A 25,722-nucleotide genomic window follows, 5' to 3' on the forward strand; every position below is an offset into this window, starting at 1 on the left:
TTCCTTCCTTCCTTCCTTCCTTCCTTCCTTCCTTCCTTCCTTCCTTCCTTCCTTCCTTCCTTTCTTTTTTCCTTGAGAGTGCAAGCAGGGGAGGGGCAGAGACGGGCACAGAGATTCCAAAGCAGGCTCAGCTCTGAGAGCTGACAGCAGTGAACCCGATGTGGGACTTGAACTCAGGAACCACAAGATCATGACCTGGGCTGAAGTCAGATGCTCAACCAACTGAGCCACTCAGGTGCCCCTATAAATATTTATTTTTGAGAGAGAGACAGAGAGAGAACACATGAACACTTGAGCTTGAGTGGGAGAGGGGCAGAGACAGAGGGAGACAGAGGATCCGAAGTGGGATCCATGAAGTCATGAAATCATGACCTGAACTGAAGTTGGATGCTTAACTGGCTGAGCCACCCAGGCAACCCCCTTTTTTTCTTTTCTTTCTTTCTTTTTTTTTTTTTTTTATAGCTGAATGGTATTTCATTGGGTGGATATACATTTTGTTTACTCTTCAGTGGAAGGACAGTTTGGATTGTTTCACTTTCTGGTTATTTTGAATAATGCTGTTGTGAACATTCATATACAAATTTTTGTGTAGATATTCATTCATATATTTTCCCTCTATCCCTCATCGTTCTGTTGAAGATAGCAGGTTGTTCACCTACACAGGAATTTCCTTTGGTCTGGAGTTTGTTTATTGCATCTCTGTTGTGTCCTTTACCACATTTTTTCTGTAGACAGATGGTTAGGTCCAGATTCTAGAGGATCTAAATCCACATGGTTATTTTGGAGGGGAAATGGGGTAAGGGATGCCAGATTACTTCATGAGGTAGTATTTGTGTACTTCTCTCATGATGTCCATAATGTATTGTTTCCTGTGTCTCATTTTTTTTAACACTTTACTTTGAAATAACTTTTACAGAAAAATTATTAAAAACATTACCAAGAAATCCCATATATTCTCCACCCAGATTCCCAAAATGTTAACATTTTACTCTTTGCTCTATTATATCTATATACGTACTAGTTTTTTTGAGCCATTTAAGTTGAAGACATATTTCCCCTAATTCCGAAAGATACTTCAGTGTATATCTTTTAAAAACAAGCAGATTCTCTTACCTAACCAAGCATGATAATACTCTAATCTGTAGACTTAGGTTTTGCAAAATTTCCTACTAATGCCTTTTAAAGCAAAAAATAAAAATAGAATTTTTTTTTAAAGAATTATTTTTTTGTAATTTCTTCAACTAGCATGGGGCTTGAATTCAGAACTCTGAGACCAGGAGTCACATGCTGTATTGACTGAGCCTATCAGGCTCAGAATTTTTAAGGTATCTTTTTGTAATGTTATTAATCATTGATTGATGATTGCCTAGATTAATTCATTAAAGTTGTGAAAATTATGCTTTCTATCATAATTCTATCATCCCCTCATTTTTATTTATTTATTTGTTTGTTTGTTTGTTTGTTTATAATTTATTTTGAGAAAGAGTACAGAGAGAGACAGGATCCCAAGCAGGCTCCATGCTGTCAGCGCAGAGCCTGATGTAGGGCTTGATCCCACAAACCATGAGATCATGACCTGAGCCAAAATCAAGAGTTGGATGCTTAACTGACTGAGCCACCCAGGTGCCCCTTATCCCCTAATTTATTGGCATAGACTATTTCTGTGAAGAGAATTTTCCCTGTGTCAGCTATCATGTTAATCTTCAGGTTCAGATCTTCTAGGAAAGGCAGGTTGAATTAAAGTCTTGATGTGCTTTTTCCTTTTTTCAGTTATTACCAGTTTTCAAAAATAATGAGGTGATTCCTGGTATCCTGCAAAGAGAATGGTTCTTGGATCATTTTGAAATGATCTTTGTAGTCTTTGTTATGTTACTTGCTTTTTTGATATGACAAGATGTTCCAGGCTCATCTTTTAAATTTCTTGCCCCAGACCTCATCTCTGGAGCCCTGGTTCCTTTTACTGGGAAATGGTCTTAGTGACCATAGTCTGAGCATTAAGGGAGAGACTCTTTGAGAGAGGGCGGTGCTATATCTAGATGACCATGTACTTTAAACAGATTGGATATTTGATGATAGTATATTTATAAGGATGAAAAGAAGTCAGACTATAGTCTTATTACCAATTCTTTACTAAGGTAATTTCACTAAAAGCCAGAGTACATACTTTAAAAAGCATTTCTATAAGAAAAGGAATTTTGTTTTAAAAAAATAGTTTCAGATGGACACGGTTCTTAGGACTGTTGGAATTTTCAAATATGAAATTCATTGGTATTCTTGATAACTTTTTTATATTTTATATAGCTTTATATTCGTTATAGTTTTAGATTTTTTTTTGATGTATTGTATACTTCTTTTTTAAAGTGTTAGTTTTTTTTTTTTTTAACGTTTTATTTATTTTTGAGAGAGAGAGCATGAGCAGGAGAGGGCCAGAGAGAGAGGGGGACCGAGGATCTGAAGCAGGTTTTGTGCTGACAGCAGTGAACCCGAGGTGGGGCTCAGCTCACAAACCTTGAGATCATGACCTGAGCTGAAGTCAGACGTTCAACCCACTGAGCCACCCCGGTGCCCCAACATATCGTATACTTTTATATTGTGATTCTTAAAATGCAAAGCTTTAGAAAGTTAAATTTTATGTCACCTTTCTTTTTATTTAAACTGTCTGGCAGAAGGTAAAGTGTTTACTGTACTTACCGCTCTGCTCTCTTCCTTCCTTAGAATTTTCTTCCCAGCTTTTCCATTGTTATGTCACTTACTGTGGGCTGAAGTTGGGACACAGGGAAGTGAGTGAAAATAGTTATTTTCTGATGAATGCTCATTCTGTTTACTCCTGTGTTTCCACTACAATAAGCATACACTTGGAGCTCTGTGAAGGCAGAAAAGGAAAGAAGATGGGAATTTATATTTATTCCAACTCAAAATTGTAAAACCAGGATTAGCTCTTGGAGAGAACTGGAAAGAGGCTGATCCTACCTACCTTAAGTCATGTTCATATTGTTACCATGTTGTTAATAATTCTTGGCATTTTTGTGTTACTGTTTTGAGTAGAATCAGAAAGTAGTGTTGACATTCTTTTTCTTTTTTTTTGACATTCTTTTTTTTCTTTTAGGTTTATTACTATTATTTCTTTTAGTAATCTCTATACCCACTGTGGGGTTTGAACTGTGACCCTGAGACCAAGAGTCACATATTCTTCCGACTGAGCCAGCCAGGTGCCCCTTGACGTTATTCTTAAAATTTTAAATAATGAGACATTTCAGGATGTGTTAATCTTATTAATCGATAAGGTTATAGATTTGTTACAGGTAAAAGGTGACGTGACTTCTTTTTTTTTTTTTTTTTTTATTTAAATTTTTTTTTTAACGTTTTTTATTTATTTTTGAGACAGAGAGAGACAGAGCATGAACAGGGGAGGGGCAGAGAGAGAGGGAGACACAGAACTGGAAGCAGGCTCCAGGCTCTGAGCCATCAGCCCAGAGCCTGATGCGGGGCTCAAACTCACGGACCCTGAGATTGTGACCTGAGCCGAAGTCGGATGCTCAACCGACTGAGCCACCCAGGCGCCCCAAGGTGACGTGACTTCTATACCCAGTTCTTATCTCATCCCAGTCTGAGTCATGTTCTCATAAAATGTTTTGGTGTCAAAGGGCGTATTGGGAACTTAATTTTTTTTAAAGATTCTCATAATACATGATTTATAATTATTAAAAAGATATAGAATGTTTATTATATTTTATAGGTATTTTGGACTTAAGTAGGATTTTATAAAAAGAATTGCACCTCTTTTTAAAAGATTTGTAACCAGTAATCACAACTGATCGTTAAAATACTGAAACTGATTGTTTTGAATATATCTGCATTGTCCTTTCCAGCTTTCTTTCCTGGTCTTAGCACACAGTTTGTACCTTCTGAGTGCTCAGTGTTAAGTTCTTTACTGTTGGGAACCTGGTCTTGATCATTTTTTGAGGCTTCATGTGTCTTATTCATTACATTTGTTGATATAAATATTTGTGGCTTTAAACTCAGCAGCGAGGGGAATAGATCTGAACAGCCAGACTATCAGTCATTTTGTTTTAGCATCTTGGTTGGCTGAAAAGAATCTGTGAGGGTTTTCAAATGTGGTCCCCAAATTCCTTGACATTCCTTCCATTGTTAGATGGGGTCTCTGTCATTGTGTGGCGTGACAGTGTGGTGGAAGTAATGCTATGTGACTCCCAAGGCTAAGTTAAGTCATAAAAGGCCCTGCAGCTTCTGCCTGGTTCCCTTGGAATGTTTGCTCTCAGGATACTCCTGTTGGGAAGTCAGCCACCATACTGTGAGAAGGCCAAGCCACATGGAGAGGCTATGGATAGATGCCATGGTTGACAGCCCTAGCTGAGAGCCCAGGTGGTAGACATGTGGCTGAAGGAGCCAGTTGATCTTGCCTCACCCATTTGAGTTCCTGTTCAGGCCCTGGTCATTGTGAAGCAAAAGCAAGACTGTTGTGCTGTGTCCGAATTCCTTACCCACTGAACTTGTGCGCAAAATATAATAGTCGTTGTCTTGTGCCATCAAGTTTTAGGGTGATTCGTAACTCCGCAGTAGTTAACTGGAACAGGATCATAATAGATTTTCTTTTTTTGTGTAATTTCGATGACAGTTTAAGGTCAATATCAAAGTTTATGACTGTTTCCTAAAAATATTTAATGAACTATTAGTTTTCTTTAAGTAAACCTTGTTTTCTTTTGATACATTGACGTACACTGAATATTTTCCTCTTAATTTTTGGCCACAGTGAGCACAAGTCGGGAAAAATACACTCTTTATTATTCTGACGTGAAATCCATCGATAGTATAACTTATAATGTAAACAACAAAACCAACAATATTATGTTCTGATATATAAAGTAAAAAAGTAAACTAATAGACTATAATAATGGAATATGTAATGTAATAAGATCATACATACTGTATTTCAGTCTGTGTAAATAGTGGGGCATGACTATAGTGGAAGACTGTGGAATTATGAAATGTCTGCATGCATGCATGGTATTGCTAGCAATGCAGCACTTATAGATTAGACTGAAATGTTATATTAGGAACTCTGGAGACTTTTCAGAATGGTGCTCTTGGTAAGTTCTGAACACCACAAAATCGTCTCTGTTTTTATATGATGACTGCATTCCTGGAATATTCAGTTATATTAAAACCGCATCCAAAATACTTCTTTCTCATCCATAAACTGGAGTTCACCCTAGTTTCCAGTAACAGAGTCATGTCTTTCGCCTGTGTAAACGTTCAGAGGGACATTGAAAGTCGTGTGAATCAGTGCTCTGGTACTGGACTGCCTTTTGCAATATACTGCGTATCTATCAGGTGTCTAACGTTCTTGTTGTAATAGTTTCAGTTGTACAACATAGTGATTTGACAGTTCTATTATATAGCATCATGCTATGCTTTCCTTGATAAGTGTGGCTCCCATCTGTCACCATACAACACTGTTACAGTATTACTGACTATATGCCCTATGCTGTACTTTTCAGCCTCATGGCTTTTTAATTTTATAACTGGAGAATTGTACCTCTTAATCTCCTTCACCTATTTTGCCCTTCTTCCCCTACTGGCAGCCCACTAGTTCTTGGCATTTATGAGTTTGTTTTTTTGTTTGTTCATTTATTTGTTTTGTTTTTTAGATTCCACATATGAGTGAAATCGTACGGTATTTATCTCTCACTCAGTATTATACCCTGTAGGGGTTGTGAGTTCAGGCCTCATGATGGGCATAGAGCTTACTTAAAAAAAATATTTAATGGGGCGCCTGGGTGGCTCAGTCGGTTAAGCGTCTGACTTGGGCTCAGGTCACGATCTCACTGTCTGTGAGTTTGAGCCCCACATTGGGCTCTGTGCTGACTGCTCAGAACCTGGATCCTGTTTCAGATTCTGTGTCTCCCTCTCTCTCTGACCCTCCCCCATTCATGCTCTGTCTCTCCCTGTCTCAAAAATAAATTAAAAAATGTTAAAAAAAATTTTTTTTTAAAAATACTTAATTTTTCCTTAATTCCCGAAAATTAGATATTAAAGTTTCAAGTAATAAAAAAGTTAAAATTATTTATACTATGCTAAGATTGATACTGCCTTGACCTGGAATTTAAGGGAGAATTTGGGAATACCTAGCAAAATTAAAACTCCGTATTTCCATTACTGGATACTAATCATAGGCAAGTACTCAAGGAAATGTGCCTTTGTAATAGCAAAAAGTGAGAGATACCTAAGTGTCCAGCAATAGGGTACTAAACTAAACAAACTTTGTTTACTGCACATATTCTGGAATCCCTTCAGCCATTCAAATGAAAACACACTTACACATGTCAACATAGACAGATGGCACAATATATAGTTGAACTAATAATGATATGAATATGTAAGTTTTAACCCCAGGTTTGAAACATTTGTGAAAAGGCGAAATTTATAGATATTCATGTGTGAATTTCTACATACATATATATTTATGTGTATAAGTGTTGATCCTATGTAACACATACAGTTATAAATGAAGAATCAGAATAAGAACATGTTTTGGGGAAGTTAAAAATGCCTGTTGAAATAAAAGAATGACTAGAAGGACTGAATGATAAAGACACTGATGGATTTAAATAATGAGAATAAACGAAAGGGGGCACCTGAGCAGCTTAGTCTGTTGAACGTCCGACTCTTGAGGTCCGTCAGGTTATGATCTCACGGTTTCTGGGATTGAGCCCCACGTCAGTCTCCGTGCTGATAGCACAGAGCCTGCTTGGGGTTCTCTCTCTTCTCTCTTTCCTCTCTCTCTGCCCCTCTTCTTGCATGCACACTCTCTCTCTCTCTTTCTACATAAATAATAAACATTGAAAATCAAAATAAATGAAAGGAAAGAAAATAAATGAAAAGGAGAAATTATTAAAAAGAATTACATTTCCCCAGAATTAAAGGACAGTCTTTAGATTGAATGAAAAAAAAAAAAGTTGCAGATACTTCATTTCAGAACACCAAAGAAAAACTGAGGATCCTGTAAAGTTTAAGAAGTTAAAAAAAGGTTCCCAACCTTCGTTGCCAAACGGCCAATCTTTTGATTTTGGCTCAGGTCATGATCTTGTGGTTTGGGAGATCAAGTCCCATGTTGGGCTCTGCTCTCACAGTACAGAACCTGCTTGGGATTCTTTCTCTCTCTCTGCCCCTTTCCTACACTTGCACATATGTGTGCATGCACTTTCAAAATAAATATTAAAAAAAAGAAAGTTACCAATAAAAGAATGAGGATTATATTTCTTAGTAGAAGAGCAAATTATTTAAAGTTGAGAATTCAATAACAGTATGAGTGATCCAATAAAGGTATTTTTTAGTATACAAATATCTAATTTAGGAACAAAAGTTTATATTTATCAGATCATTAGACACAGAGCAGTGGGGTGCAGCCGCATGGGTGGCTCAGTCAGTTGAGTCTTGATTCTTGGTTTTGGCTCAGGTCACGATCTCATGGTTCATTAGTTTGAGCCCCACATCAAGCTTTGCACTAACAATGTGGAGCCTGCTTGGGATTCTCTCTCCCCCTCTCTCTCATCCCCTCCCCTGCTTGCACACTCTCTCTCAAGATAAATAAACATTAAAAAAAAAACAAAACAGGAGGAGGGGGCGCCTGGGTGGTTCAGTCGGTTGGGCATCTGACTCTTGATTTCGGCTCAGGTCATGATCTCACAGCTTGTGAGTTCGAGCACCACATCTGGCTCCACGCTGACAGTGTGGAGCCTGCTTGGCAGTCTGTGTCTCCCCACCCCTGTCTCTGCCCCCTCTCTCTCTGTCCCCCTGCTTGCATGCTCGCTCTCTCAAAATAAATAAGTATACTTTAAAAGCATAAATAGAGTAGGGAAATACAAGTCTTTTCTGAGGGAAGGGGAAGATAATAGGTATTCGGTTGTATTTCTTTTTTTAAAGTTTATTTTTAATTTTTCTATGTTTATTTTGGGGGGGGGTGTGAGTGGGGGAGGGGGAGACACAGAATCCGAAGAGGGAGATGAAGGGAGACACAGAATCCGAAGCAGGCTCCAGGCTCATCTGTCACCACAGAGCCTGATGTGGGGCTTGAACTCACAGACTGTGTGAGATCCTGACCTGAGCTGAAGTCAGATGCTTAACCCACTGAGCCACCCAAGCATCCCTAAGTTTAGTTATTTTGAGAGAAAGAGAAAGTGTGCATGCGTGCGCAAGTTGGGGAGGGGCAGAGAGAGAGAGAGGGAGAGAGGATCCCCACTGTCAGTGCAGACCCCGATGTGGGGCTCAAACTCAAGAACTGCAAGATCATGACCTGAGCTGAAGTCCGAATGCTTAACTGACTGAGCCGTCCAGTTGCCCCTGTTTCTTTTTCTTTCTTTCTTTTCTTTAATGTTTATTTTTTACTTATTTATTTATTTATTTAAATGTTTATTTATTTTTGAGAGAGAGACAGAGCATGAGCAGGTTAGGAGCAGAGAGAGAGGGAGACACAGAATCCAAAGCAAGCTCCAGGCTCTGAGCCATCAGCACAGAGCCCAACGCGGGGCTCGAACTCACAAACCATGAGATCATGACCCGAGCTGAAGTTGGATGCCTAACCAACTGAGCCACCCAGGCGCCCCTTTAATGTTTATTTTTGAGAGAGAGATGAGAGGGAGCACACCAGGAGCAGGGGAGGAGCAGAGAGAGGGGCAGACACAGAATCCAAAGCAGGCTCCACGCTGTCAGTGCAAAGCCCAACATGGGGCTTGAACCCATGAGCCAAGACACAAGATCATGACATGAGCCAAAGTCAGACACTCAACCAACCAACTGAGCCACCTAGGTGCCCCTCAGTTATGTTGAATAATAGATTACTGTATTCACTATATCTTGATTTAAGGATAACCAATGGAAAAATACATTGATTTTACTTCACTTGTGTTACTAGATTAATAGATGAATTTAAAATGGTCCCAAATAGACCCCAACTCAAGAGAAGATGGATAAAGAACAATAAGGTAAATAAATACAAGATGGCCAAAATGAGGCCACACATATCAAATGACAAAAAATGTGAGTGGGATAAATTCTCCTGTTAAAAGACAGACTGTTATTCATAACATTCATCTATAAATGAGGCCCAAAGAAAACCTTTTAACAAATACCAAAAATAGGAATGCATAAGTAACATTCTGTCTACAAGGCAATGAAGTAAACAACAATAAAAGGATAACAAGCCATGTGAGTATCCAATTTAGAAATTTAAAAAACATGCTTATAGCCAACTTTTGTGCTAAAGGAGAAATAAAATCTTCAGTAGCAAGTGATTCCAAGATGAATGACAATGGAAGTACTATATCTTAAAAACCTGTAGGATGAGGCCAGAGTGACACTCCAAAGAAAATTTAAAGACTTCAGGGGTGCCTGGGTGACTCACTTGGTTAACGGTCTGACCCTGATTCTGGCTTTGGTCATGATTCCATGGTTTGTGGGATCGAGCCCTGCTTCCAGCTCTGCACTGACAGTATGGAGCCTGCTTGGGATTTTATCTTTCTCTCTTTCTCTCTCTCTCTCTCTGTCTCTCCCCATCCCTCTCTCCCTCCTCTGCTCACTCTCTTTCTCAAAATAAATAAATTGAAAAAAAGAAAAAGAAAGAAAGAAAGAAAGGAAGGAAGAAAGAAAGAAAGAAAGAAAGAAAGAAAGAAAGGAAGGAAGAAAGAAAGAAAGAAAGAAAGGAAATTTGAAGACTGAAAGCACACCTTGAAAAAAATGACTGGAAGTAATTATTAAAGCCAGGCATTGAGATAGAAGAGAAAAAGAAAATAAATCCAAAAGAGGGAAGGAATTATTAAATATAAAAGCAACAATTAATGAAACGGGAAAATGTAGAAGTTGTGAATTCAGTAGCTTGTTCTTGAAAATAGTATTCAATGTTGTAAATGTTTAAATTTCTCCCAAATATATCTATAAGATTGATGAAATTCAGTCAAAATCCTAATAGAACTTTATATGGACATTGGCAAAGTGATGCTATCATACGCTGGGAAGAAAACAAAGAATGGTGAGGGAAAAAGTCGGATTTGTTTGTTTTCTTTCGTGTTTTATAGTAAATCCTTTTTTAAAAAAAATTGAGGTAATTTATTATTTTTTAAAGTAATCTCTATGCCTACCCAGGGCGCCTGGGTGGCTCAGTTGGCTGAGCATCTGACTTAGGCTCGGGTCATGATCTGGTGGTTTGTGGGGTTCGAGCCCCGCAGAGAGAGAGGGACAGAGAGTCCCAAGTGACTCCGCACTGTCAGCACGGAACCTGATGGGAGGCTCAATCCCACAAATGTGAGATCATGACCTGAGCTGAAGTCAAGAGTCCAACACTTAACTGACTGAGCCACCCTAGTTTATACATTTTTTAATCCTTTTATTTTTAATCTGGAGTGTCATATCTCTTTAATCCACTTACAGCTGGATTAATTTTGTTTTCATTTTTTGGTCTCCTTAAACCCATTCCGAGGGTCTCTAACTTCAGTAAGGATATTTAATTCTTTTGTATTTAATCATATTTTATTTTAAATCGTGTGTGTTTTCTCCCTCCTTCCTTTCCTTGTATTGGTTTTATCAGATTTTCTTCTTTTTAGGAAAGCATTCATCTTATTTGTAGTCTTGTAATACTTGCCTTCACATTTTTTTTGTTTCTTCACGTTTTATTTATTTTACTTGTTAAAAATTTGGTTTTTGAAAGGTAATATTTGAATATGGGCTAACATTTAAAGGGTACCAAAGTATAGTGTAAAAACTCCCCACATCAAGTCTCCAAAGCCCTAAATCTCCCCCACAGATCATCACTGTTACTAGTTTCCGGTGTCTTTTCTAGAGAAAAGTCAATGTATATAGAAGGAAATAGTATATATGTGTATACATGCATTTTCCCAACTTTTTTTTTTAAACAAAAACAATGGCACAGTATAGTGATTTTTATGTTTTTTGCTCTCAAAATTATTTCCCTTAATTATTTAAAAAAACCTTTACTCTCCTATACACTGTAAAGTTGACATCTTTTTTTTTAAGTTTATTTATTTTGAGAGAGAGAGGTAGAGAAAGAGGAACAGAAGGAGAGAGAGAGTGAGAGTCCCACGCAGTCTCTGCAGCACAGAGCCTGATGGGCTCGAACTCACAAACTGTGAAATCGTGCCTGAGCCAAAATCAAGACTTGGATGCCCAACTGGCAGAGTCATGCAGGTGTCCCTGTAAAGTTGACATATAATTGTTGTATACTGTTGGTGGGAATGTAAAGTGGTACAGCCACTGTGAAAAACAGTATGGATTCCTTAAAAATTTAAAAATAGAAATACCATATAATCCAGTAGTACTGCCTATGTCCCCAAGGAAAGCAAAAACACTAATTCAAAAAGATATATGCACCCCAATGTTTATTGCAGCATTATTTATGATAGCCAAGATATGGAAGTAACCCAGTATCCCAATGATGAATAAGGAAGATGTACACACATAACACACAATACATGCGCGCGCACACCCCCCCACGCACACATAGGAATATTATGCAGCCTTAAAAAAGGATGAGATCATGCCATTTGTGACGACATGGATGGAGCTAGTGAGTATTATGCTAAGTGAAATGTTAAAGACAAATACCATGTGATTTCACTCATGGGAATCTTAAAAACAAAGGAATAAACAAACAAAAAGCAGAACCAGAGCTATAAATATAGAGGAAAAAACTGATGGTTGTCAGAAGTGGGTGGGGGTGGAGAGATGAGTAAAATTAGTGAAGGGGAGTGGGAGATGCAGGCTTCCAGTTATGGAATGAATACATCATGGGAATAAAAGACAGCAGAAGGAATATAGTCAGTGATCTTGTAATTGGTTGTATGGTGATGGATGATAACTACATTTGTGGTGAACACAGCCTAATGTAAAACTTGTCAAATCACTCTATTGTACACCTGAAACTAATGTACCATTGTGTGCCAATTTTATTCAAATAAAAAAAAAATGAAAAAAATACAAAGTTGATATCTAAAGCTTAAAATAGTTGTGGAGGTGCCTGGCTGGCTCAGTGGCTCAGTAGAGCCTGTGACTCTTGATCTCAGGGTTGTGAGTTCAAGCCCCATGATGGGTGTAGAGCTTACTTAAAATAGTCGCAAAGACGTAATATTTCGTATGTTGTAAACAGTGATGTTTAAAAATAAATTGTTATATCACACTTTAAAGTATTCTGGTGGAGGGGCACCTGGGTGGCTCAGTTAGTTAAGCGACTGACTTCTGCTAAGGTCATGATCTTGCGGTTCCTGAGCGTGAGCCCCACATTGAGCTCTGTGCTGTCAGTGTGGAGCCTGCTTTGGATCCTTCTCTGCCTCTCTTTCTCTCTCTCTCTCTCTCTGTCTCACTCACTTACTCTAAAAAAATAAACAATAAATAAAGTATTCCAGTGGAAAAGAAAGAATGTAACAATTTGCCCACCATCACAGGTTAAAAATAGGGAGAACCAGTTCTATTCTAACAGTTTGAAATTTTACGTGATCCTTTTTTTTCCTTGAGCTCCTTTCCATTTTGTTTTCTCCACAGAATTTTAGCCTAATGTATTTTATGCATGAAAGTTTTATTCATCATCATATCCTTCTCTGCAACAAAATGTATAAATAAAAATTAAAAACATTTATATTTCCTGCGTTCATAAGGCTCAGAGTCTTAAAAATTTCTTTTGGATTTATTACAGTACTAGTATTATTAAAAATATGATAATTATTACACATAAAAATACATTTTTACCGGAAATCATCTCTTAACAAGATAGATGGGGTTTCCTCTCACTCCCAATTAGTTAATGAATGCTTGTGTAAATGTAACTCATTGCTAGAATGAGACAGGGTTTGGCATTTTCTCTTTGTGATTTTTGGGTTTATAGATGTAGCTTTTGGCAAAATGTCTTCATGTAAGTTATTAGATGAGAATGGTGGAGTTTGGCTCATTTATTCATTTTTCGAATGTACTTTGAGCTCCTACTATGTTCTGGACCCTTCTAAGCTCCAGGGATAAGCAGTGAACAAAGCAACAGAAATCTCTGCCCTCAGAGCCTACAAGTGTCTCTTTCTTGGTTCTTCTGAGTTGTATGTGAAAAATCATATAGCAGACTTTCATCAAAAGTGATTTTTAATAATGGTTTAGTAGCTGACAATTCAATTAGGTCCTCCTTCAGTTTTGCTGAAAGAAGAGAATTTGAAACCACCAGACTTGGAAGAGGTTTATTAACCAGTGATTAGAGTCCTTCGTGGTCTCATTTTCTGAGAAGCACAGTAACACCAACAACACCTAACAAATGACGTTAATTGTACTTCTTACTCTTTTATCTGTTGGAAATTATATCAGTTGTAGGTTTTATACGTATATATACAGAGAAACAGAACCAGTTGTAGATTTTATACGTATACATATACACATACACACACACGCATACATACCTCCTGTGTACTTACACACACCTATATAATTTCCAACTGGTTATGTAAATCATAAATAGATTTATTGCAAGTAATTGGCTTATATGATTGTAGAGGCTGGAAATCCTGACTGGTAGGCAGGTTGGTGGAATCTCTTCCTCAGAGCAATACAGTTTTGCTCATGAGGACTTTCACCTGTTTAGATGAGGCCCACCCAGATTATTGAGGACACTCTCTTTTGCTTAGATTCAGCTGATGTTAATCACATCTACCAAATATTTTGGGAGCAACACCTAGATTATATTTTGAATGAGAGCAATGGTTAGCCTAGCCAATTTGAGACACAAAATTAACCACCATAGGGACCTCATTTAAGTTTTTTTTTTTTTTAATTTTTTTTTCAACGTTTGTTTATTTTTGGGACAGAGAGAGACAGAGCATGAACGGGGGAGGGGCAGAGAGAGAGGGAGACACAGAATCGGAAACAGGCTCCAGGCTCTGAGCCATCAGCCCAGAGCCTGACGCGGGGCTCGAACTCACGGACCGCGAGATCGTGACCTGGCTGAAGTCAGACGCTCAACCGACTGCGCCACCCAAGCGCCCCTCATTTAAGTTTTTAAAAAATGTTTATTTTTAAGAGCTAGAGAGCCAGCAGGGGAGGGGCAGAGAGAGAGGGAGACACAGAATCCGAAGCAAGCTTCAGGCTCTGAGCTGTCAGCACAGAACCCAGTGAGAGGCTCAAACTTAAGGACGGTGAGATCATGAACTGAGCTGAAGTCAGACCTTAGCTGCCCACCCAGGCCCCCCAGGACCTTATTTAAACTAATATATTCAGAAATGTTGGAGGAAGTTGAAATAATGTTCATTTAAATACACATTTACATTTTAGGGGTTCCTGGGTGGCTCAGTTGGTTAAGTGTCTTGACTCTTGATTTCTGCTCAGATCATGATCCTGGAGTTTGTGAAATCGAGCCCCATGTTGGGCTCTGTGATGACAGCATGGAGCCTGCTTGGGATTCTCTCTCTCCCTCTCTGCCCCTCCCCTACTCATGTGTTCTCTCTCAAAAATAAATAAATAAACATTAAAAAAAAACAATAATAAATAAATAAACCTTTACATTTTAAATTTATGTCTGGGAAGATTATGAATTTTATGTATATACTTAAAATATATTTAAATATATGTAAATTGATATTTATTAAATATATTTTCATCAGATTGTTGGAACTACAGATTTCATTTATTCAATCCTGGAAAATGATCACCAGTAAACCTTAATGGTCAAGCCAGTCTTCATTGACAAACAAGGCAGCTAAATCACACTGACTTTTTTGGAGTCTCTTTTTTGCGGTTTTAGTGAGTACTATGCATATCCAAGGCAGCCATTTCCTTCTGATTTCTAAGATAGACTTTTGAGAATGCTTGGAGTCTTGCTGTGATGGTCTTGTTAGTTTTTACACTCCTTGTTTTCTTCTTTTCTTTCTTTTCTTTTTTGTTCATTTTTAAATAGGCTCTATAACCAACATGGGGCTTGAACTCAGAACCGTGGGATTAAGAGACCCTGGGATTAAGAGTCGATGCTCTACTGACTGAGCTAGCCTGGCACCTGTTTTTTTGTTTTGTTTTGTTTTCTTGGGATGGTTTTCTCAGGTGTGATTTTTTTTTTTAATGTCTTAAAAAATTATTTTGTAGTGAAGTATAGTGGACATGTTATTTAAAAAAATTTTTTTTAATGTTTATTTATTTTTGAGAGAGAGAGAGAGAGTGTGAGCGGGAGAAAGCCAGAGAGAGGGGACACACACATTCCGAAGCAGGCTCTAGGCTCTGACCTGTCAGCACAGAGCCCAGTGTGGGGCTCAAACCCACGAACTGTGAGGTTATGACCTGAGCCAAAGTTAGATGCTTAACCGACTGAGCCACCTAGGCACCCCATCTTTTTGAAGTGTATTTATTTTGAGAGACAGCACTAGAGTGGGAAGGGCAGAGAGAGAGAGAGAGAGAGAGAGAGAGAGAGCAAGAGATAATTCCAAGCAGGCTCCACGATGTCAGTGCAGAACCCGATGCAGAGCTCGAGCTAATGGCCATGAGATTATAACCTGAGCTGAGATCAAGAGTTGGATGCTTAACCTACTGAGGCACCTAGGTGCCCTGGGGTGATGGTATTTTTTGACCACCATTCAGTTGGGGAGGGACAGAGGGAGAGAGAGAATCTCAAGCAGGCTCCATACCCAGTGTGGAGAAATCAAGAGTCAGATGCTTAACTGACCAAGCCACTCAGGCGCCCCCAAAAGTGAAGTCTTTAAATGGAAATTGTTCATTATCAATTTGGTAGGGAGACATGAAATGCCATAGTCTTAAATATTTCTGAATCCATAACATCCCAATACCCAAATACCCCAATGCTTATACCACACTTCTTTTGTAACTGAAATATGTATAAGACACAAAACCCACTGTGTGTGTTTCTGATGTTTTGGTTAAAGTGGCTTCTTAGAGATTATATTGTGTGTTTGTTTGGTTTTTACTCTCCGGGGTTGTGTTTCACTGTAAGGTTGAAGGTGGTAGAGAGATAAGAGGGTCGTGCAAATGAGAAAAGAAGGGTCAGCCAGATGCCTCTACCTTGTGCTAGTTCTCAGGCAGAACAGGAACTAGTATCTGAGGAAGTTGATCTAAAAATTGGTCTCCCGGAGGCGCCTGGGTGGCTCAGTCAGTTTTTTGTGAGACTGAGCCCTTTGTCAGGCTCTGCACTGACAGTGTGGAGACTGCTTGGGATCCTCTCTTGTGCTGTCTCTCTGATCCTCCCCCTGCTTGCATGCATGCAGGCCTGCTCTCTCTCAAAATCAATAAACATTTTAAAAAGTAAATGAAAATTGATCTCCCAAAAATAAAAATAAAAATAAAAATTGATCTCTTTAGGGGGGTGCCTGGTTGGCTCAGTTGGTAGAGCATGTGACTCTTGATCTCAGGGTCACGAGTTCAAGCCCCACATTGGGCCTATAGCTTATTAAAAATATCAGTCAGGTTGCATGGGTAGAGTTGGTTAAGTATCTAACTGACTCTTGATTTTGGTTCGGGTCATGATCTCATAGTTCATGGGTTGGAACCCTGTGTTGGGATGTGTGCTGACTGTGGGGAGTCTGCTTGGGATTCTCTAACTCTGTCTCTGCTAGTCAACCTGTGTTGCTGTGTCCCATGGAATGTCTTCATGTACTCACAGAGGGGTTCAAGTTCACCTTTTGAAGACTTCTGATGCACTGTATTACTTTTCCTGGCCCTTGCTTTTTTTCTCATTTATCTTGGAGATCCTTCTGTATTATTACTTTCTTTTACTGACTGCATTGTATTCCACAGTTTGTACTATAATTTGACCCCTATATACTGGTGGAGGACTGGGTTTATCATCCTTTACTGTTCCACAGTTCTGCAGAGTGCATATCATTTAGTGCATGTATGAACAGAGTATCTATATTTAGGATAGATTCCTAGAATCACGATTGTGGGGTCTCAAGGTTGTACATTGTAATTTTGATAAACATTGCCAAATTGCCTGCCTCAGATAGGGTACCAGTTTATACCTACCATCAGTGAATGAGTGCCTAATCCCTTTCCAATACGTTTACTATCAGGCCTTTTTTTTAAGTTTATTTATTTACTTTGGGGGGGGAGGAGGGGCAGAGAGAGGGAGAGATAGAATCCCAAGCAGGCTCCGCACTGTCAGCGCAGAGCCCATTGTGGGGCTCAAACACGAACTGTGAGATCATGACCTGAGCTGAAACCAAGAGTCGTACGCCCAACCGACTGAGCCATCCAGGCGCTCCTACTATCAGGCTTTTGATCCTTACTAATCTAATGGGTAAAAAAAAAAAAATGATACCTTGGTATAGTTTTATTTTACATTTCTTACAATAGCGTGGCTTTTTTATAGAGGCCACCTTATATTTCCTTTTCTGTTTAAACCTTTTGCCTGTTTTCTATTAAGTTTTGTTAAAATAATTTGTAATGGGAAAATCTTTAAGTCAATAAAGGAAAAAACATATCCTTACATTTAAATGGACGCGGTTAACCCTATATATTCCCACCAGTTATTCTCCCCTTAGAATAAGGAAAAACATTGAGCCTACATTGTCTTCCTTGTCCTCTACCTTCCAATGTTGACATTGTACAGCATTTTGTTCCGGAATTTTAGAGTTAAGTAGTGATGACTTAATAACAGCACATCATACCAGACACTGTTCTCAGTACTTATTACATATAAGTCCATCTTACATTACATAGCTGCTTTTTAAGGTTTATATCTTCGTTTTACTCATTTGTTCTCTTGCTACCGTTTCTTGTATCCAAGTTATCTTTATTTTTGAATTACATTTGTGTTTTGCTTTGCTGAAATGTGTCGCTATCAAAGTTTTTTTCAGCAAGCGTCTGTGGGTGGTGAACTTTCTAAATCTTTGCCTGCCTTAAAATGTCTCTATTTTACCATCACACTTGAATGCTAGTTTGGCTTTTTATAGAATTCTAGGTTCAAAATAGTTTCCTCTCAGAACTTTGGAGCAATTGCCTCATTGTCTTCTGGAATTCAGTGTTGTTGATAAGTCTGATGTCAGTCTGATTCTCACTCTTTTGTAGGTAACATGTTTTGTCCTCTGGAAGCTTTTCTCCTTTAGAATTGGTGTTCTGAAATTTTACCAGACTACGTCTACATGTTGGACTTACTTCAGTAACCATTTTGTTTATTTTTGGTAAATATGTTGAAGTGAGGGAGGACCTTTATTTTGTTTTCAGCTCAGGAGTGTTTTCATCTAAGATTACTGTTTCTGTGTTGTTCTTTATTTATTTTAGTAATTTTATTATTTTTAAAACTTTAATTTTTAAAAAATTTTTTTTAATGTTTTATTTATATTTGAGAAAGAGCATGAGTGGGGAAGGGGCAGAGAGAGACGGAGACAGAATCTGAAGCAGGCTCCAGGCTCTGAGCTGTCAGCACAGAGCCCGATGTGGAGCTTGAACTCATGAACCACGAGATCATGACCTGAGCCGAAGTCAGACGCTTAACCGACTGAGCCACCCAGGCGCCCCTTAAAATTTTTATTTTTGAGAGAGAGAGCGCAAGCAGGGTAGGGGCAGAGAGAGAGGGAGACAGAGGATCTGAAGCAGGCTCTGCGCTGTCAGCAGAGAGTTTGATGCGGTGCTTGAACTCACGAACCATGAGATCACGACCAGAGTCAAAGTCGGACACTTGACCGACTAAGCCACCCAGGTGTCCCTGTGTTGTCCTTCTGTTCTCTCTGTTCTCTTTATGGAATTCCTAGTAACAGAAGTTGGTGATTTCTGTTCACTTGGTGTCATTCTTTTATTTCTTAGCCCTTTTGTGTGGCTTATTTGGAGAATTCTGTGATATAATACTTTGGTGACTTATTTCATTAGCAGCTGTGTCTATTTCGTGATTCGTTCAGCCCATTTGTCGAATTTGTAGTAGAGTTGACTCTTGAGTTGTGCAGGGGTGTGGGGTGCCAATCCTCTGCACAGTAAAATGTCCGTGTATAACTTTTGACTCTCCAAAAACTCAACTACTAATAGCCTATTGTTGACTGGAAGGTTTACTGATAACATAAACAGTCAATTAACATTTTGTATGCTATACGTATTGTATGTTGTCTCCTTACAATAAAGTAAGCTAGAGAAAAAAAATGTTATTTAGTGTATCATAAGGAGCAGAAAATACATTTATATGCTGTTTTTATTGAAACAAATCCACTTATAAGTGGACCCCTGCACATCAAGCCCATGATGTTCAAGAGCCAGCTGTGCTCGGAAGAGGAATACTAAAGAGAGAAGGGAAAATACAATAGAAAGTTACCCTGGCTGGGTGCCTGGGTGGCTCAGTCGGTTGAGTGTCCTACTTCAGTTCAGGTCATGATCTCAGGTTAGTGGGTTCTGTGCTGGCAGTGCAGAGCCTGCTTGGGATTCCCTCTGTTTCCCTCTCTGTCCCTCCCCGACACCTATCACACCCTCTCTCAAAGTAAATAGATAAACTTAAGGAAAAGAAAAAAAAAGATGGGGTACCTGGGGGCTCAGTCGGGTGAGCGTTTGACTTTGGCTCAGGTCACGATCTCATGGTTCATGGGTTCTAGCCCCACATTAGGCTCTGGGCTGACAAGCTCTGAACCTGGAGCTTCGGATTCTGTGTCTCCCTCTTTCTCTGCCCCTCCCCCATGTTCATTCCCTCTCTCTCTCTCTTTCTCAAAAATAAACATTAAAAAAGAAAAGAAATTACCCTGGCATTTGAAGAACTTTTTCTTCATTCCAGTTTTTGTACTTTGACCACAAATTTTATTAGCAGGGATAAGGCTAAACATATTCGAATTCTAGATGTCTGTTGTATTTTCTTAGGAAGTTTGACATTATGAGAGTATAGCGCATAGGTCTGTTGCTTCTTAGTCTAGTCTGTTACGTGTGTAGGTACGTTGATGTCAGCCTGACATTCTCCTTTTCGGAGTCCAGGGCCAAATATGGCAAATCTGAGACACCGAGCCCTAACTCTGCCCCTGGAGACCCTTCTCAGTCCTTTCCAAGCAGCTACTACCAGTTGATTGGAGTTGGCACAAAAATCTATTTTTTGTTACAGCATTAAAAGTAATAAATGTTCATTTATAAGGACATTTTTCTCTTGCTGTTTAAAATGTTTTTATTTTGTGGAATGACATTTTATAATTAGCAGTTATGGCAAGTTTGTGTCTCATTAACCAGATTATTATCAACTGTAAATATTACCGAGGCTTCTTATTTGACAAGTTAATTATATTTTATGATACACATTTTCTTATTGATCCGTTACTTTGAATGTTAATGGCTGCTATTATCTTTTTAAACTTCCCTTTTTAAAAAAAAAAAAAGTTTATTTATTTATTTTGAGAGAGAGGGAGTGCGCATTCAATTACAAGCAGGGAAGGGGCAGAGAGAGAGAGAGTCCCAGACAGGCTCCTTACCCATCGTGGGGCCTGACTCGGGGCTTGAACTCGCCAACCGTGAGATTATGATCTGAGCTAAAATCAGGAGTTGGATGCTCAACTGACTGAGCCACCCAGCTGCCCCTAAACAAAGCTAGTACTTTATTAATACTTTAAAATTGATGTCACATTGTTTATTGATTATTAAGTGAGGCATTCCAATAATTAGATTTTGTTAAGCTTCTTTAAAGGTTTGTGTTAGCTTCAACTTAATTTGTAGACTCCTGTTTTGTATTTTCATATGACTAATTGAATGAACATAATTTTTGTAGTCAGTAGCTAATCTAAAATTTTCCACAGATTACTTTTTAAATTGTTTCATTGAGCCTTGAGGTATAGTAATAACACACTGAATTCTGTAGCTTCCTATTGCCACCTGTGTTTCTATTAGTGCTTGTGTGTGTGTGTGTGTGTGTGTGTGTGTGTGTGTGCGCGCGCATGTGCGTGTAGCCTGTATTTAGAATTGCTCAAAGTATGTTTTCATTTTGCATTTCAAACTATAGAATTTTAGACCTGGAAGGATCTTATTATACGTAATCTGTTCAAACTGTACTTTGTGGCTAAGTCCTTGACCCAAGGTTACCTAGACAGACCAATATTCTGTCCTCTGATTGCTGCTTTTCTGTTTTATTTATCTCTTTTTTTAAATTTACTTTGGAGAAGGTAAATATGGCTATACCCCATTTTATGTTTGTCCAATTTGGCTGTGTAGAAAAACAAGTTTTGGAGCCAGACATGGATATTAATGTTGATTTTGTCATGTGCCTTGGGCAGATTAATCAATCATTTTGAGCCTTAGTGTCTTCCTCTTTACAAGGGGCTTACTAATACTTTCTACCTTGTTACCTACCCTCCTTGTCTTGAGAGTTATGTGGAATACAATGAATAAAGTACCTGACAAATCATGAGGTATGCAGAAAACAGTGCTCTTTATATCAGTCGGAATCATTTGAGAGAAACAGAAACCAGCCTACATATGATCTATTACTGGGAATTAGGTGCTTATGAAATAATGGAAAGACTGAAGGTCGTATCCTAGGCTCGGCCCCAGGAGGACTCCCGTAACAGTTCAGAGAACTGACCCATATGGGAAGCTGCTCCCTCTGAAGCTTTCCCTGCAGCTAAGCTGGCAGCATGCTTTTTCAGTTGTCCTGCAGAGCCAGGAAAGTGGAAGTTGGCAGTGGTCACCTGAAGCCTCAGTCCAAGATTGTAGAGGTCATATCCAGAAGCTGTTGACGCTCACTCCTTTCATGACACCTGAGAATGGACGTTGCTGCATCAAAGCTTCACTTTTTCAGCCGCTCCTGGCTAACTGCTAAGGGTCTCAGGAAGGTGACCCCAGCCTCATTGGGCTCATAGCCTCTCAATACCTTTTATGCCAGTTCCTTGCACACCTTTTTGTGTGTGGGAAACTAGGAATTCGTTTTAAGCTTTCAGATCTCTCCAAAGGGAAGGAATGAAGTTGAGAAAATCCAAATATTTACTGTAGTGGCATTTTGATAGATGATCGTGATGGTGGTAGATAAGGATTATTATTGCCGTGTTTGGTATACCTTATTCAGGATTATACATCAAGCAAGTGAGTGACATTCTAGAACTAGAATTGGAAATCCCAAATCCATTTCTTTTTAGTGGGCCATGCTCCTTCCAATATCTTGTTCTTACTCCTTCAGTAAATAATCCACTGAGCATCTCTGTATGATCAAGTGTCTGTTCTTGGTGCTAGGTATGTTAACAGTGACCAGACACTACTCTGTGCTCTGAAAGCCTTTTGTCCTGGGGTCGCAGGCACGTGGTGTTTTAACACCGTGTAGTAAGTGCTGTGGCAGAGGTGAAATACCTAGGAAGGACACCTGACCCCTGTTGGGGGGGTTTCTAAAGTGATACCACATGCTTTTAGGAAATGGTCATTCACAAGTTTGAGTACCCTGGTCACCTATACATTTTACAAAAGAGTAAAGAGAATTGTATCATGACAATATTGGTTAAGAATGGGACGGTATAGATGGGAAAGTCTTCTTGCAGAGAGCCGGAGAGAATACTTTGGAAAATCCTCTTGGATCTGGCCAGTTCTGTTGCCGAGCTGAGGTGAGAGGCATCTTTGATGGCAGCTTCTGCCTTCACCCATTTATCATAAGGCTTTCAGGGGCCATATTCCTTCCCTTACAAGCCAAGTAGGCATCGTGGCACAACACAGATCCTAGACCTAGAGTCCAGATAGTCTCTATTCTTTTCCTCTGTTACCTTGTTTTTTTCACCCAAGATATAAGAAGCGTTCTTGGCTTTATTCTATGTGTTTAATAAACAACACTTTAAGGCATTATAGAGAGCTGGTGGGCTTAAAACATTTTCTCTTTTCATACTTAACGTTTCTCCTTTCAGGGCTATAGTGCACAGGTCCCATTATGTCATAAAAAGTATAAGACGAATAGAAGTGTGTGGGTGGGTGTACAGTGAAGAGCAGCAGTGTGCCCCTTGCACGTTTGGGAAGCACAACCCCACAAGACTGGTTGTTGCCATTGCCTAGGGCTTCTCCCTTGTATGGGACAGTGAGTCCTCACCGTGTATCTTTCCTGGAGTATGTTGCTGTTCCCCCACCATCAGCGGCTCCATCACCACCATCCACCCCCCACCACCATCACCATCCACAAGCGGGCAAGGGCAGGGTAAAGAGCTATGAGTTAGCTGGAAGAGGTGTTTTACTTATTAATACGTACAGCACTTATTGGCAGAGGTTAGTATACAGCAACAATGTCTTACATATTTCCTAATGAAGATGCTTACAGTTACAGGGAAGTTGTGGTCATTCAGAAGCCCTCTGGGTGCCCTCTTTCCCTCAGAGAGCTACCCCTCTACACACCTTCTAAACTGATGCTCAGAGTAATTGTCCCAGGTCCTGTGCTGCACCCTTTAAAAAATTTTTTTAATGTTTTATTTTATTTTTGAGACAGAGAGAGACAGAACATGAATGGGGGAGGGTCAGAGAGAGAGGGAGACACAGAATGCAAAGCAGGCTCCAGGCTCTGAGCTGTCAGCACAGAGCCCAATGCGGGTGTCGAACTCAGAGACCGTGAGATCATGATCTGAGCTGAAGTCGGAAGCTCAACCGACTGAGCCACCCAGGCTCAATGCTGCACCCTTTAAAAGGCCCTTCGTAAATTCCCTTGGCATAACATTATCAGTATTTTTTAAAAGTTTACTTATTTAAATAATCCTACACCCAGCGTGGGGCTCGAACTCACAACCCCAAGATTAAGAGCCATATGCTTTGCTGACTGAGCCAGCCAGGTGCCCCTGTTAGTATTTATTAAATTTTAACATTTCTTAGACGTAAACTTGTTTTTGTAGTTTGAGTCTTTTTTGGAGGAGGGAAAGGCAGAAGTACTTAAATTCCAAGAATGCGTATTTTCAAGTTGTTTTTAGGGAAAAGACTTTCTTCTGCCCTACTTTTGTCCTTACACTAGTAAAAAAGAATGGGGAATAAAATCATTCTTGGTAGAATAGAAATGTTATGTGATGAGCTCTCATTCTGATATAGAAATAGAATGATGAAATACCATTACATGTTTTCTCTAATCAGCAATTGTTTTCAACCCACATTGGAATTTGCATTAATGTTTTAAACTTCCAAAGGATGTATTATATTTCACTGGTGGAAGACCTTGAACTGCTAAGGGCTAGGTTGCTATATGATGTTGAAAGAAGCTTATTTATTTTGTGTTTTCCGTGTACTGTGTTTGATACTGCATATCAGATCAACTCTTGAATTTTTTTTTAATTCCCTTGAGTGAAAGATAGAGGGTAAACTGTATCTTAGGTTAAATAAGAATAGATTAGAGTTCTTACCTCGATTAAAGGGTTACTTTTCCAATCATACCACTTTATGAGCATGATCTCCTCTCCCCACTGCCCATAGTTTAGTGGAAAAATTACATTTCTTCACAGCCAAATTAAACCTTTCTGTTGGCCAGTATTTATAGATCTTGGAATAAAGTATAGCTTTGGACACCATCTGATACAATATCTTGGTTCTATGTAGCTTCGTTGCATAAATAAAGATTTTTTATAAATTCATTCTTTTTAGCACAATTTTTTTTCCACCATCTCTTGCTTTGTCTTGTGTTTTTTCCCATTCTTGACATTAGTCTTTAAAGCTGCATGAATATTTTCATTCTGTGGGGACTTGTGAGTCTTTGTGGCAAGGTTGTAAAAATAGCTGGTTGGCCAAACTTGCTTTTACATTTAAGAGTATTGGAAATGCGTGTGGGTGAAACTATGCTTCCTGGCAGGAATTAATTTCAGCCTGGTCGAAAAATTATTAAAGGTTAGGATACTGGAAAGACATCTCTAGAGATAGCAAAAATAAAAGATGTTATTTCCGGTTTTTATATAATTTTTTTTGCCTTTCAGGTGTAATATGGTTGACTCCTTTGTTGTGTTTTTCTAGTTTAAGTAGCAAGTCCATTTCCTTTGTTGAGGTGGTTTTCAGATTACTCAGTACTCTGTATAGTTGGGGAAATGTTTTCTTTATTTCCCCTTATTTGAAAAGACTTAAAAAACTTGCTTATGACTGTATATCTTTTCATATAAATGACTATAAATAGGATAGGAAAGGATGACAGGATTATAAGAAATTTTGAGAAATTATGAAGCTCATTAGTGAAAGGCTCCCAGAGGGAAATAAACTGCAGAAAATGTCTGTAAGAAATGTTATTGTAATCCTCTACTCTGTGATTGATTCTTGTTTCCATTTTGTCCATGGTAGACTATAAATTTTCTGGTCCTTGGTTTCCATATGGCTTAAAGCTTTGAAAAAGGTTATATTTTATAGTATGGGATGGCTCATCTTTCTTATATTGGTAATTCATATGTCACATAATTCACAACTGTAAATAGAGTGTACCATTGTAGAATTATTTTTGATTGTTTAGTAGTTTACAGAGAAAAAGGAATCGAAAAAACGTTTCAGTGACTGTCCTAGTAAATAAATGTACCTTTTTTGGGGGATTGTCTTTTTTTTTTCTTTTTGTATGATTCAGAGAGCATGTGTATACAGTTTTTAAGGTTTTTAGTAATACATGTTCCCAAAGAGCCTTCCAGAAAGTATGAATCAATTTTACTTTCATGCTTTGCTGTCATTTAGTCTTCTCCTGTATTGTAGAAGTTTTATAGTTTTAGATTTAACATTTAAGTTACGACCCACTTTCAATTAATTTTTATATGTAGTGCGAGTTATCCATACCTAAGTTCCTTTCTTTGTAGGGCGAGGGGCGTGTGC

General features: G+C 38.8%; 1 protein-coding gene across 7 annotated transcripts in view; it reads left to right on the forward strand.

The window, feature by feature from the left end:
• MTA3 (metastasis associated 1 family member 3) overlaps positions 1-25,722 on the forward strand; it is a 221,566-nt gene that overhangs the window by 60,802 nt on the left and 135,042 nt on the right. The window lies entirely within an intron of this gene.

This window comes from Herpailurus yagouaroundi, unplaced genomic scaffold (genome assembly GCF_014898765.1).
Source record: "Herpailurus yagouaroundi ecotype Mexico unplaced genomic scaffold, PumYag 188, whole genome shotgun sequence".
Lineage (NCBI taxonomy): Eukaryota > Metazoa > Chordata > Mammalia > Carnivora > Felidae > Herpailurus > Herpailurus yagouaroundi.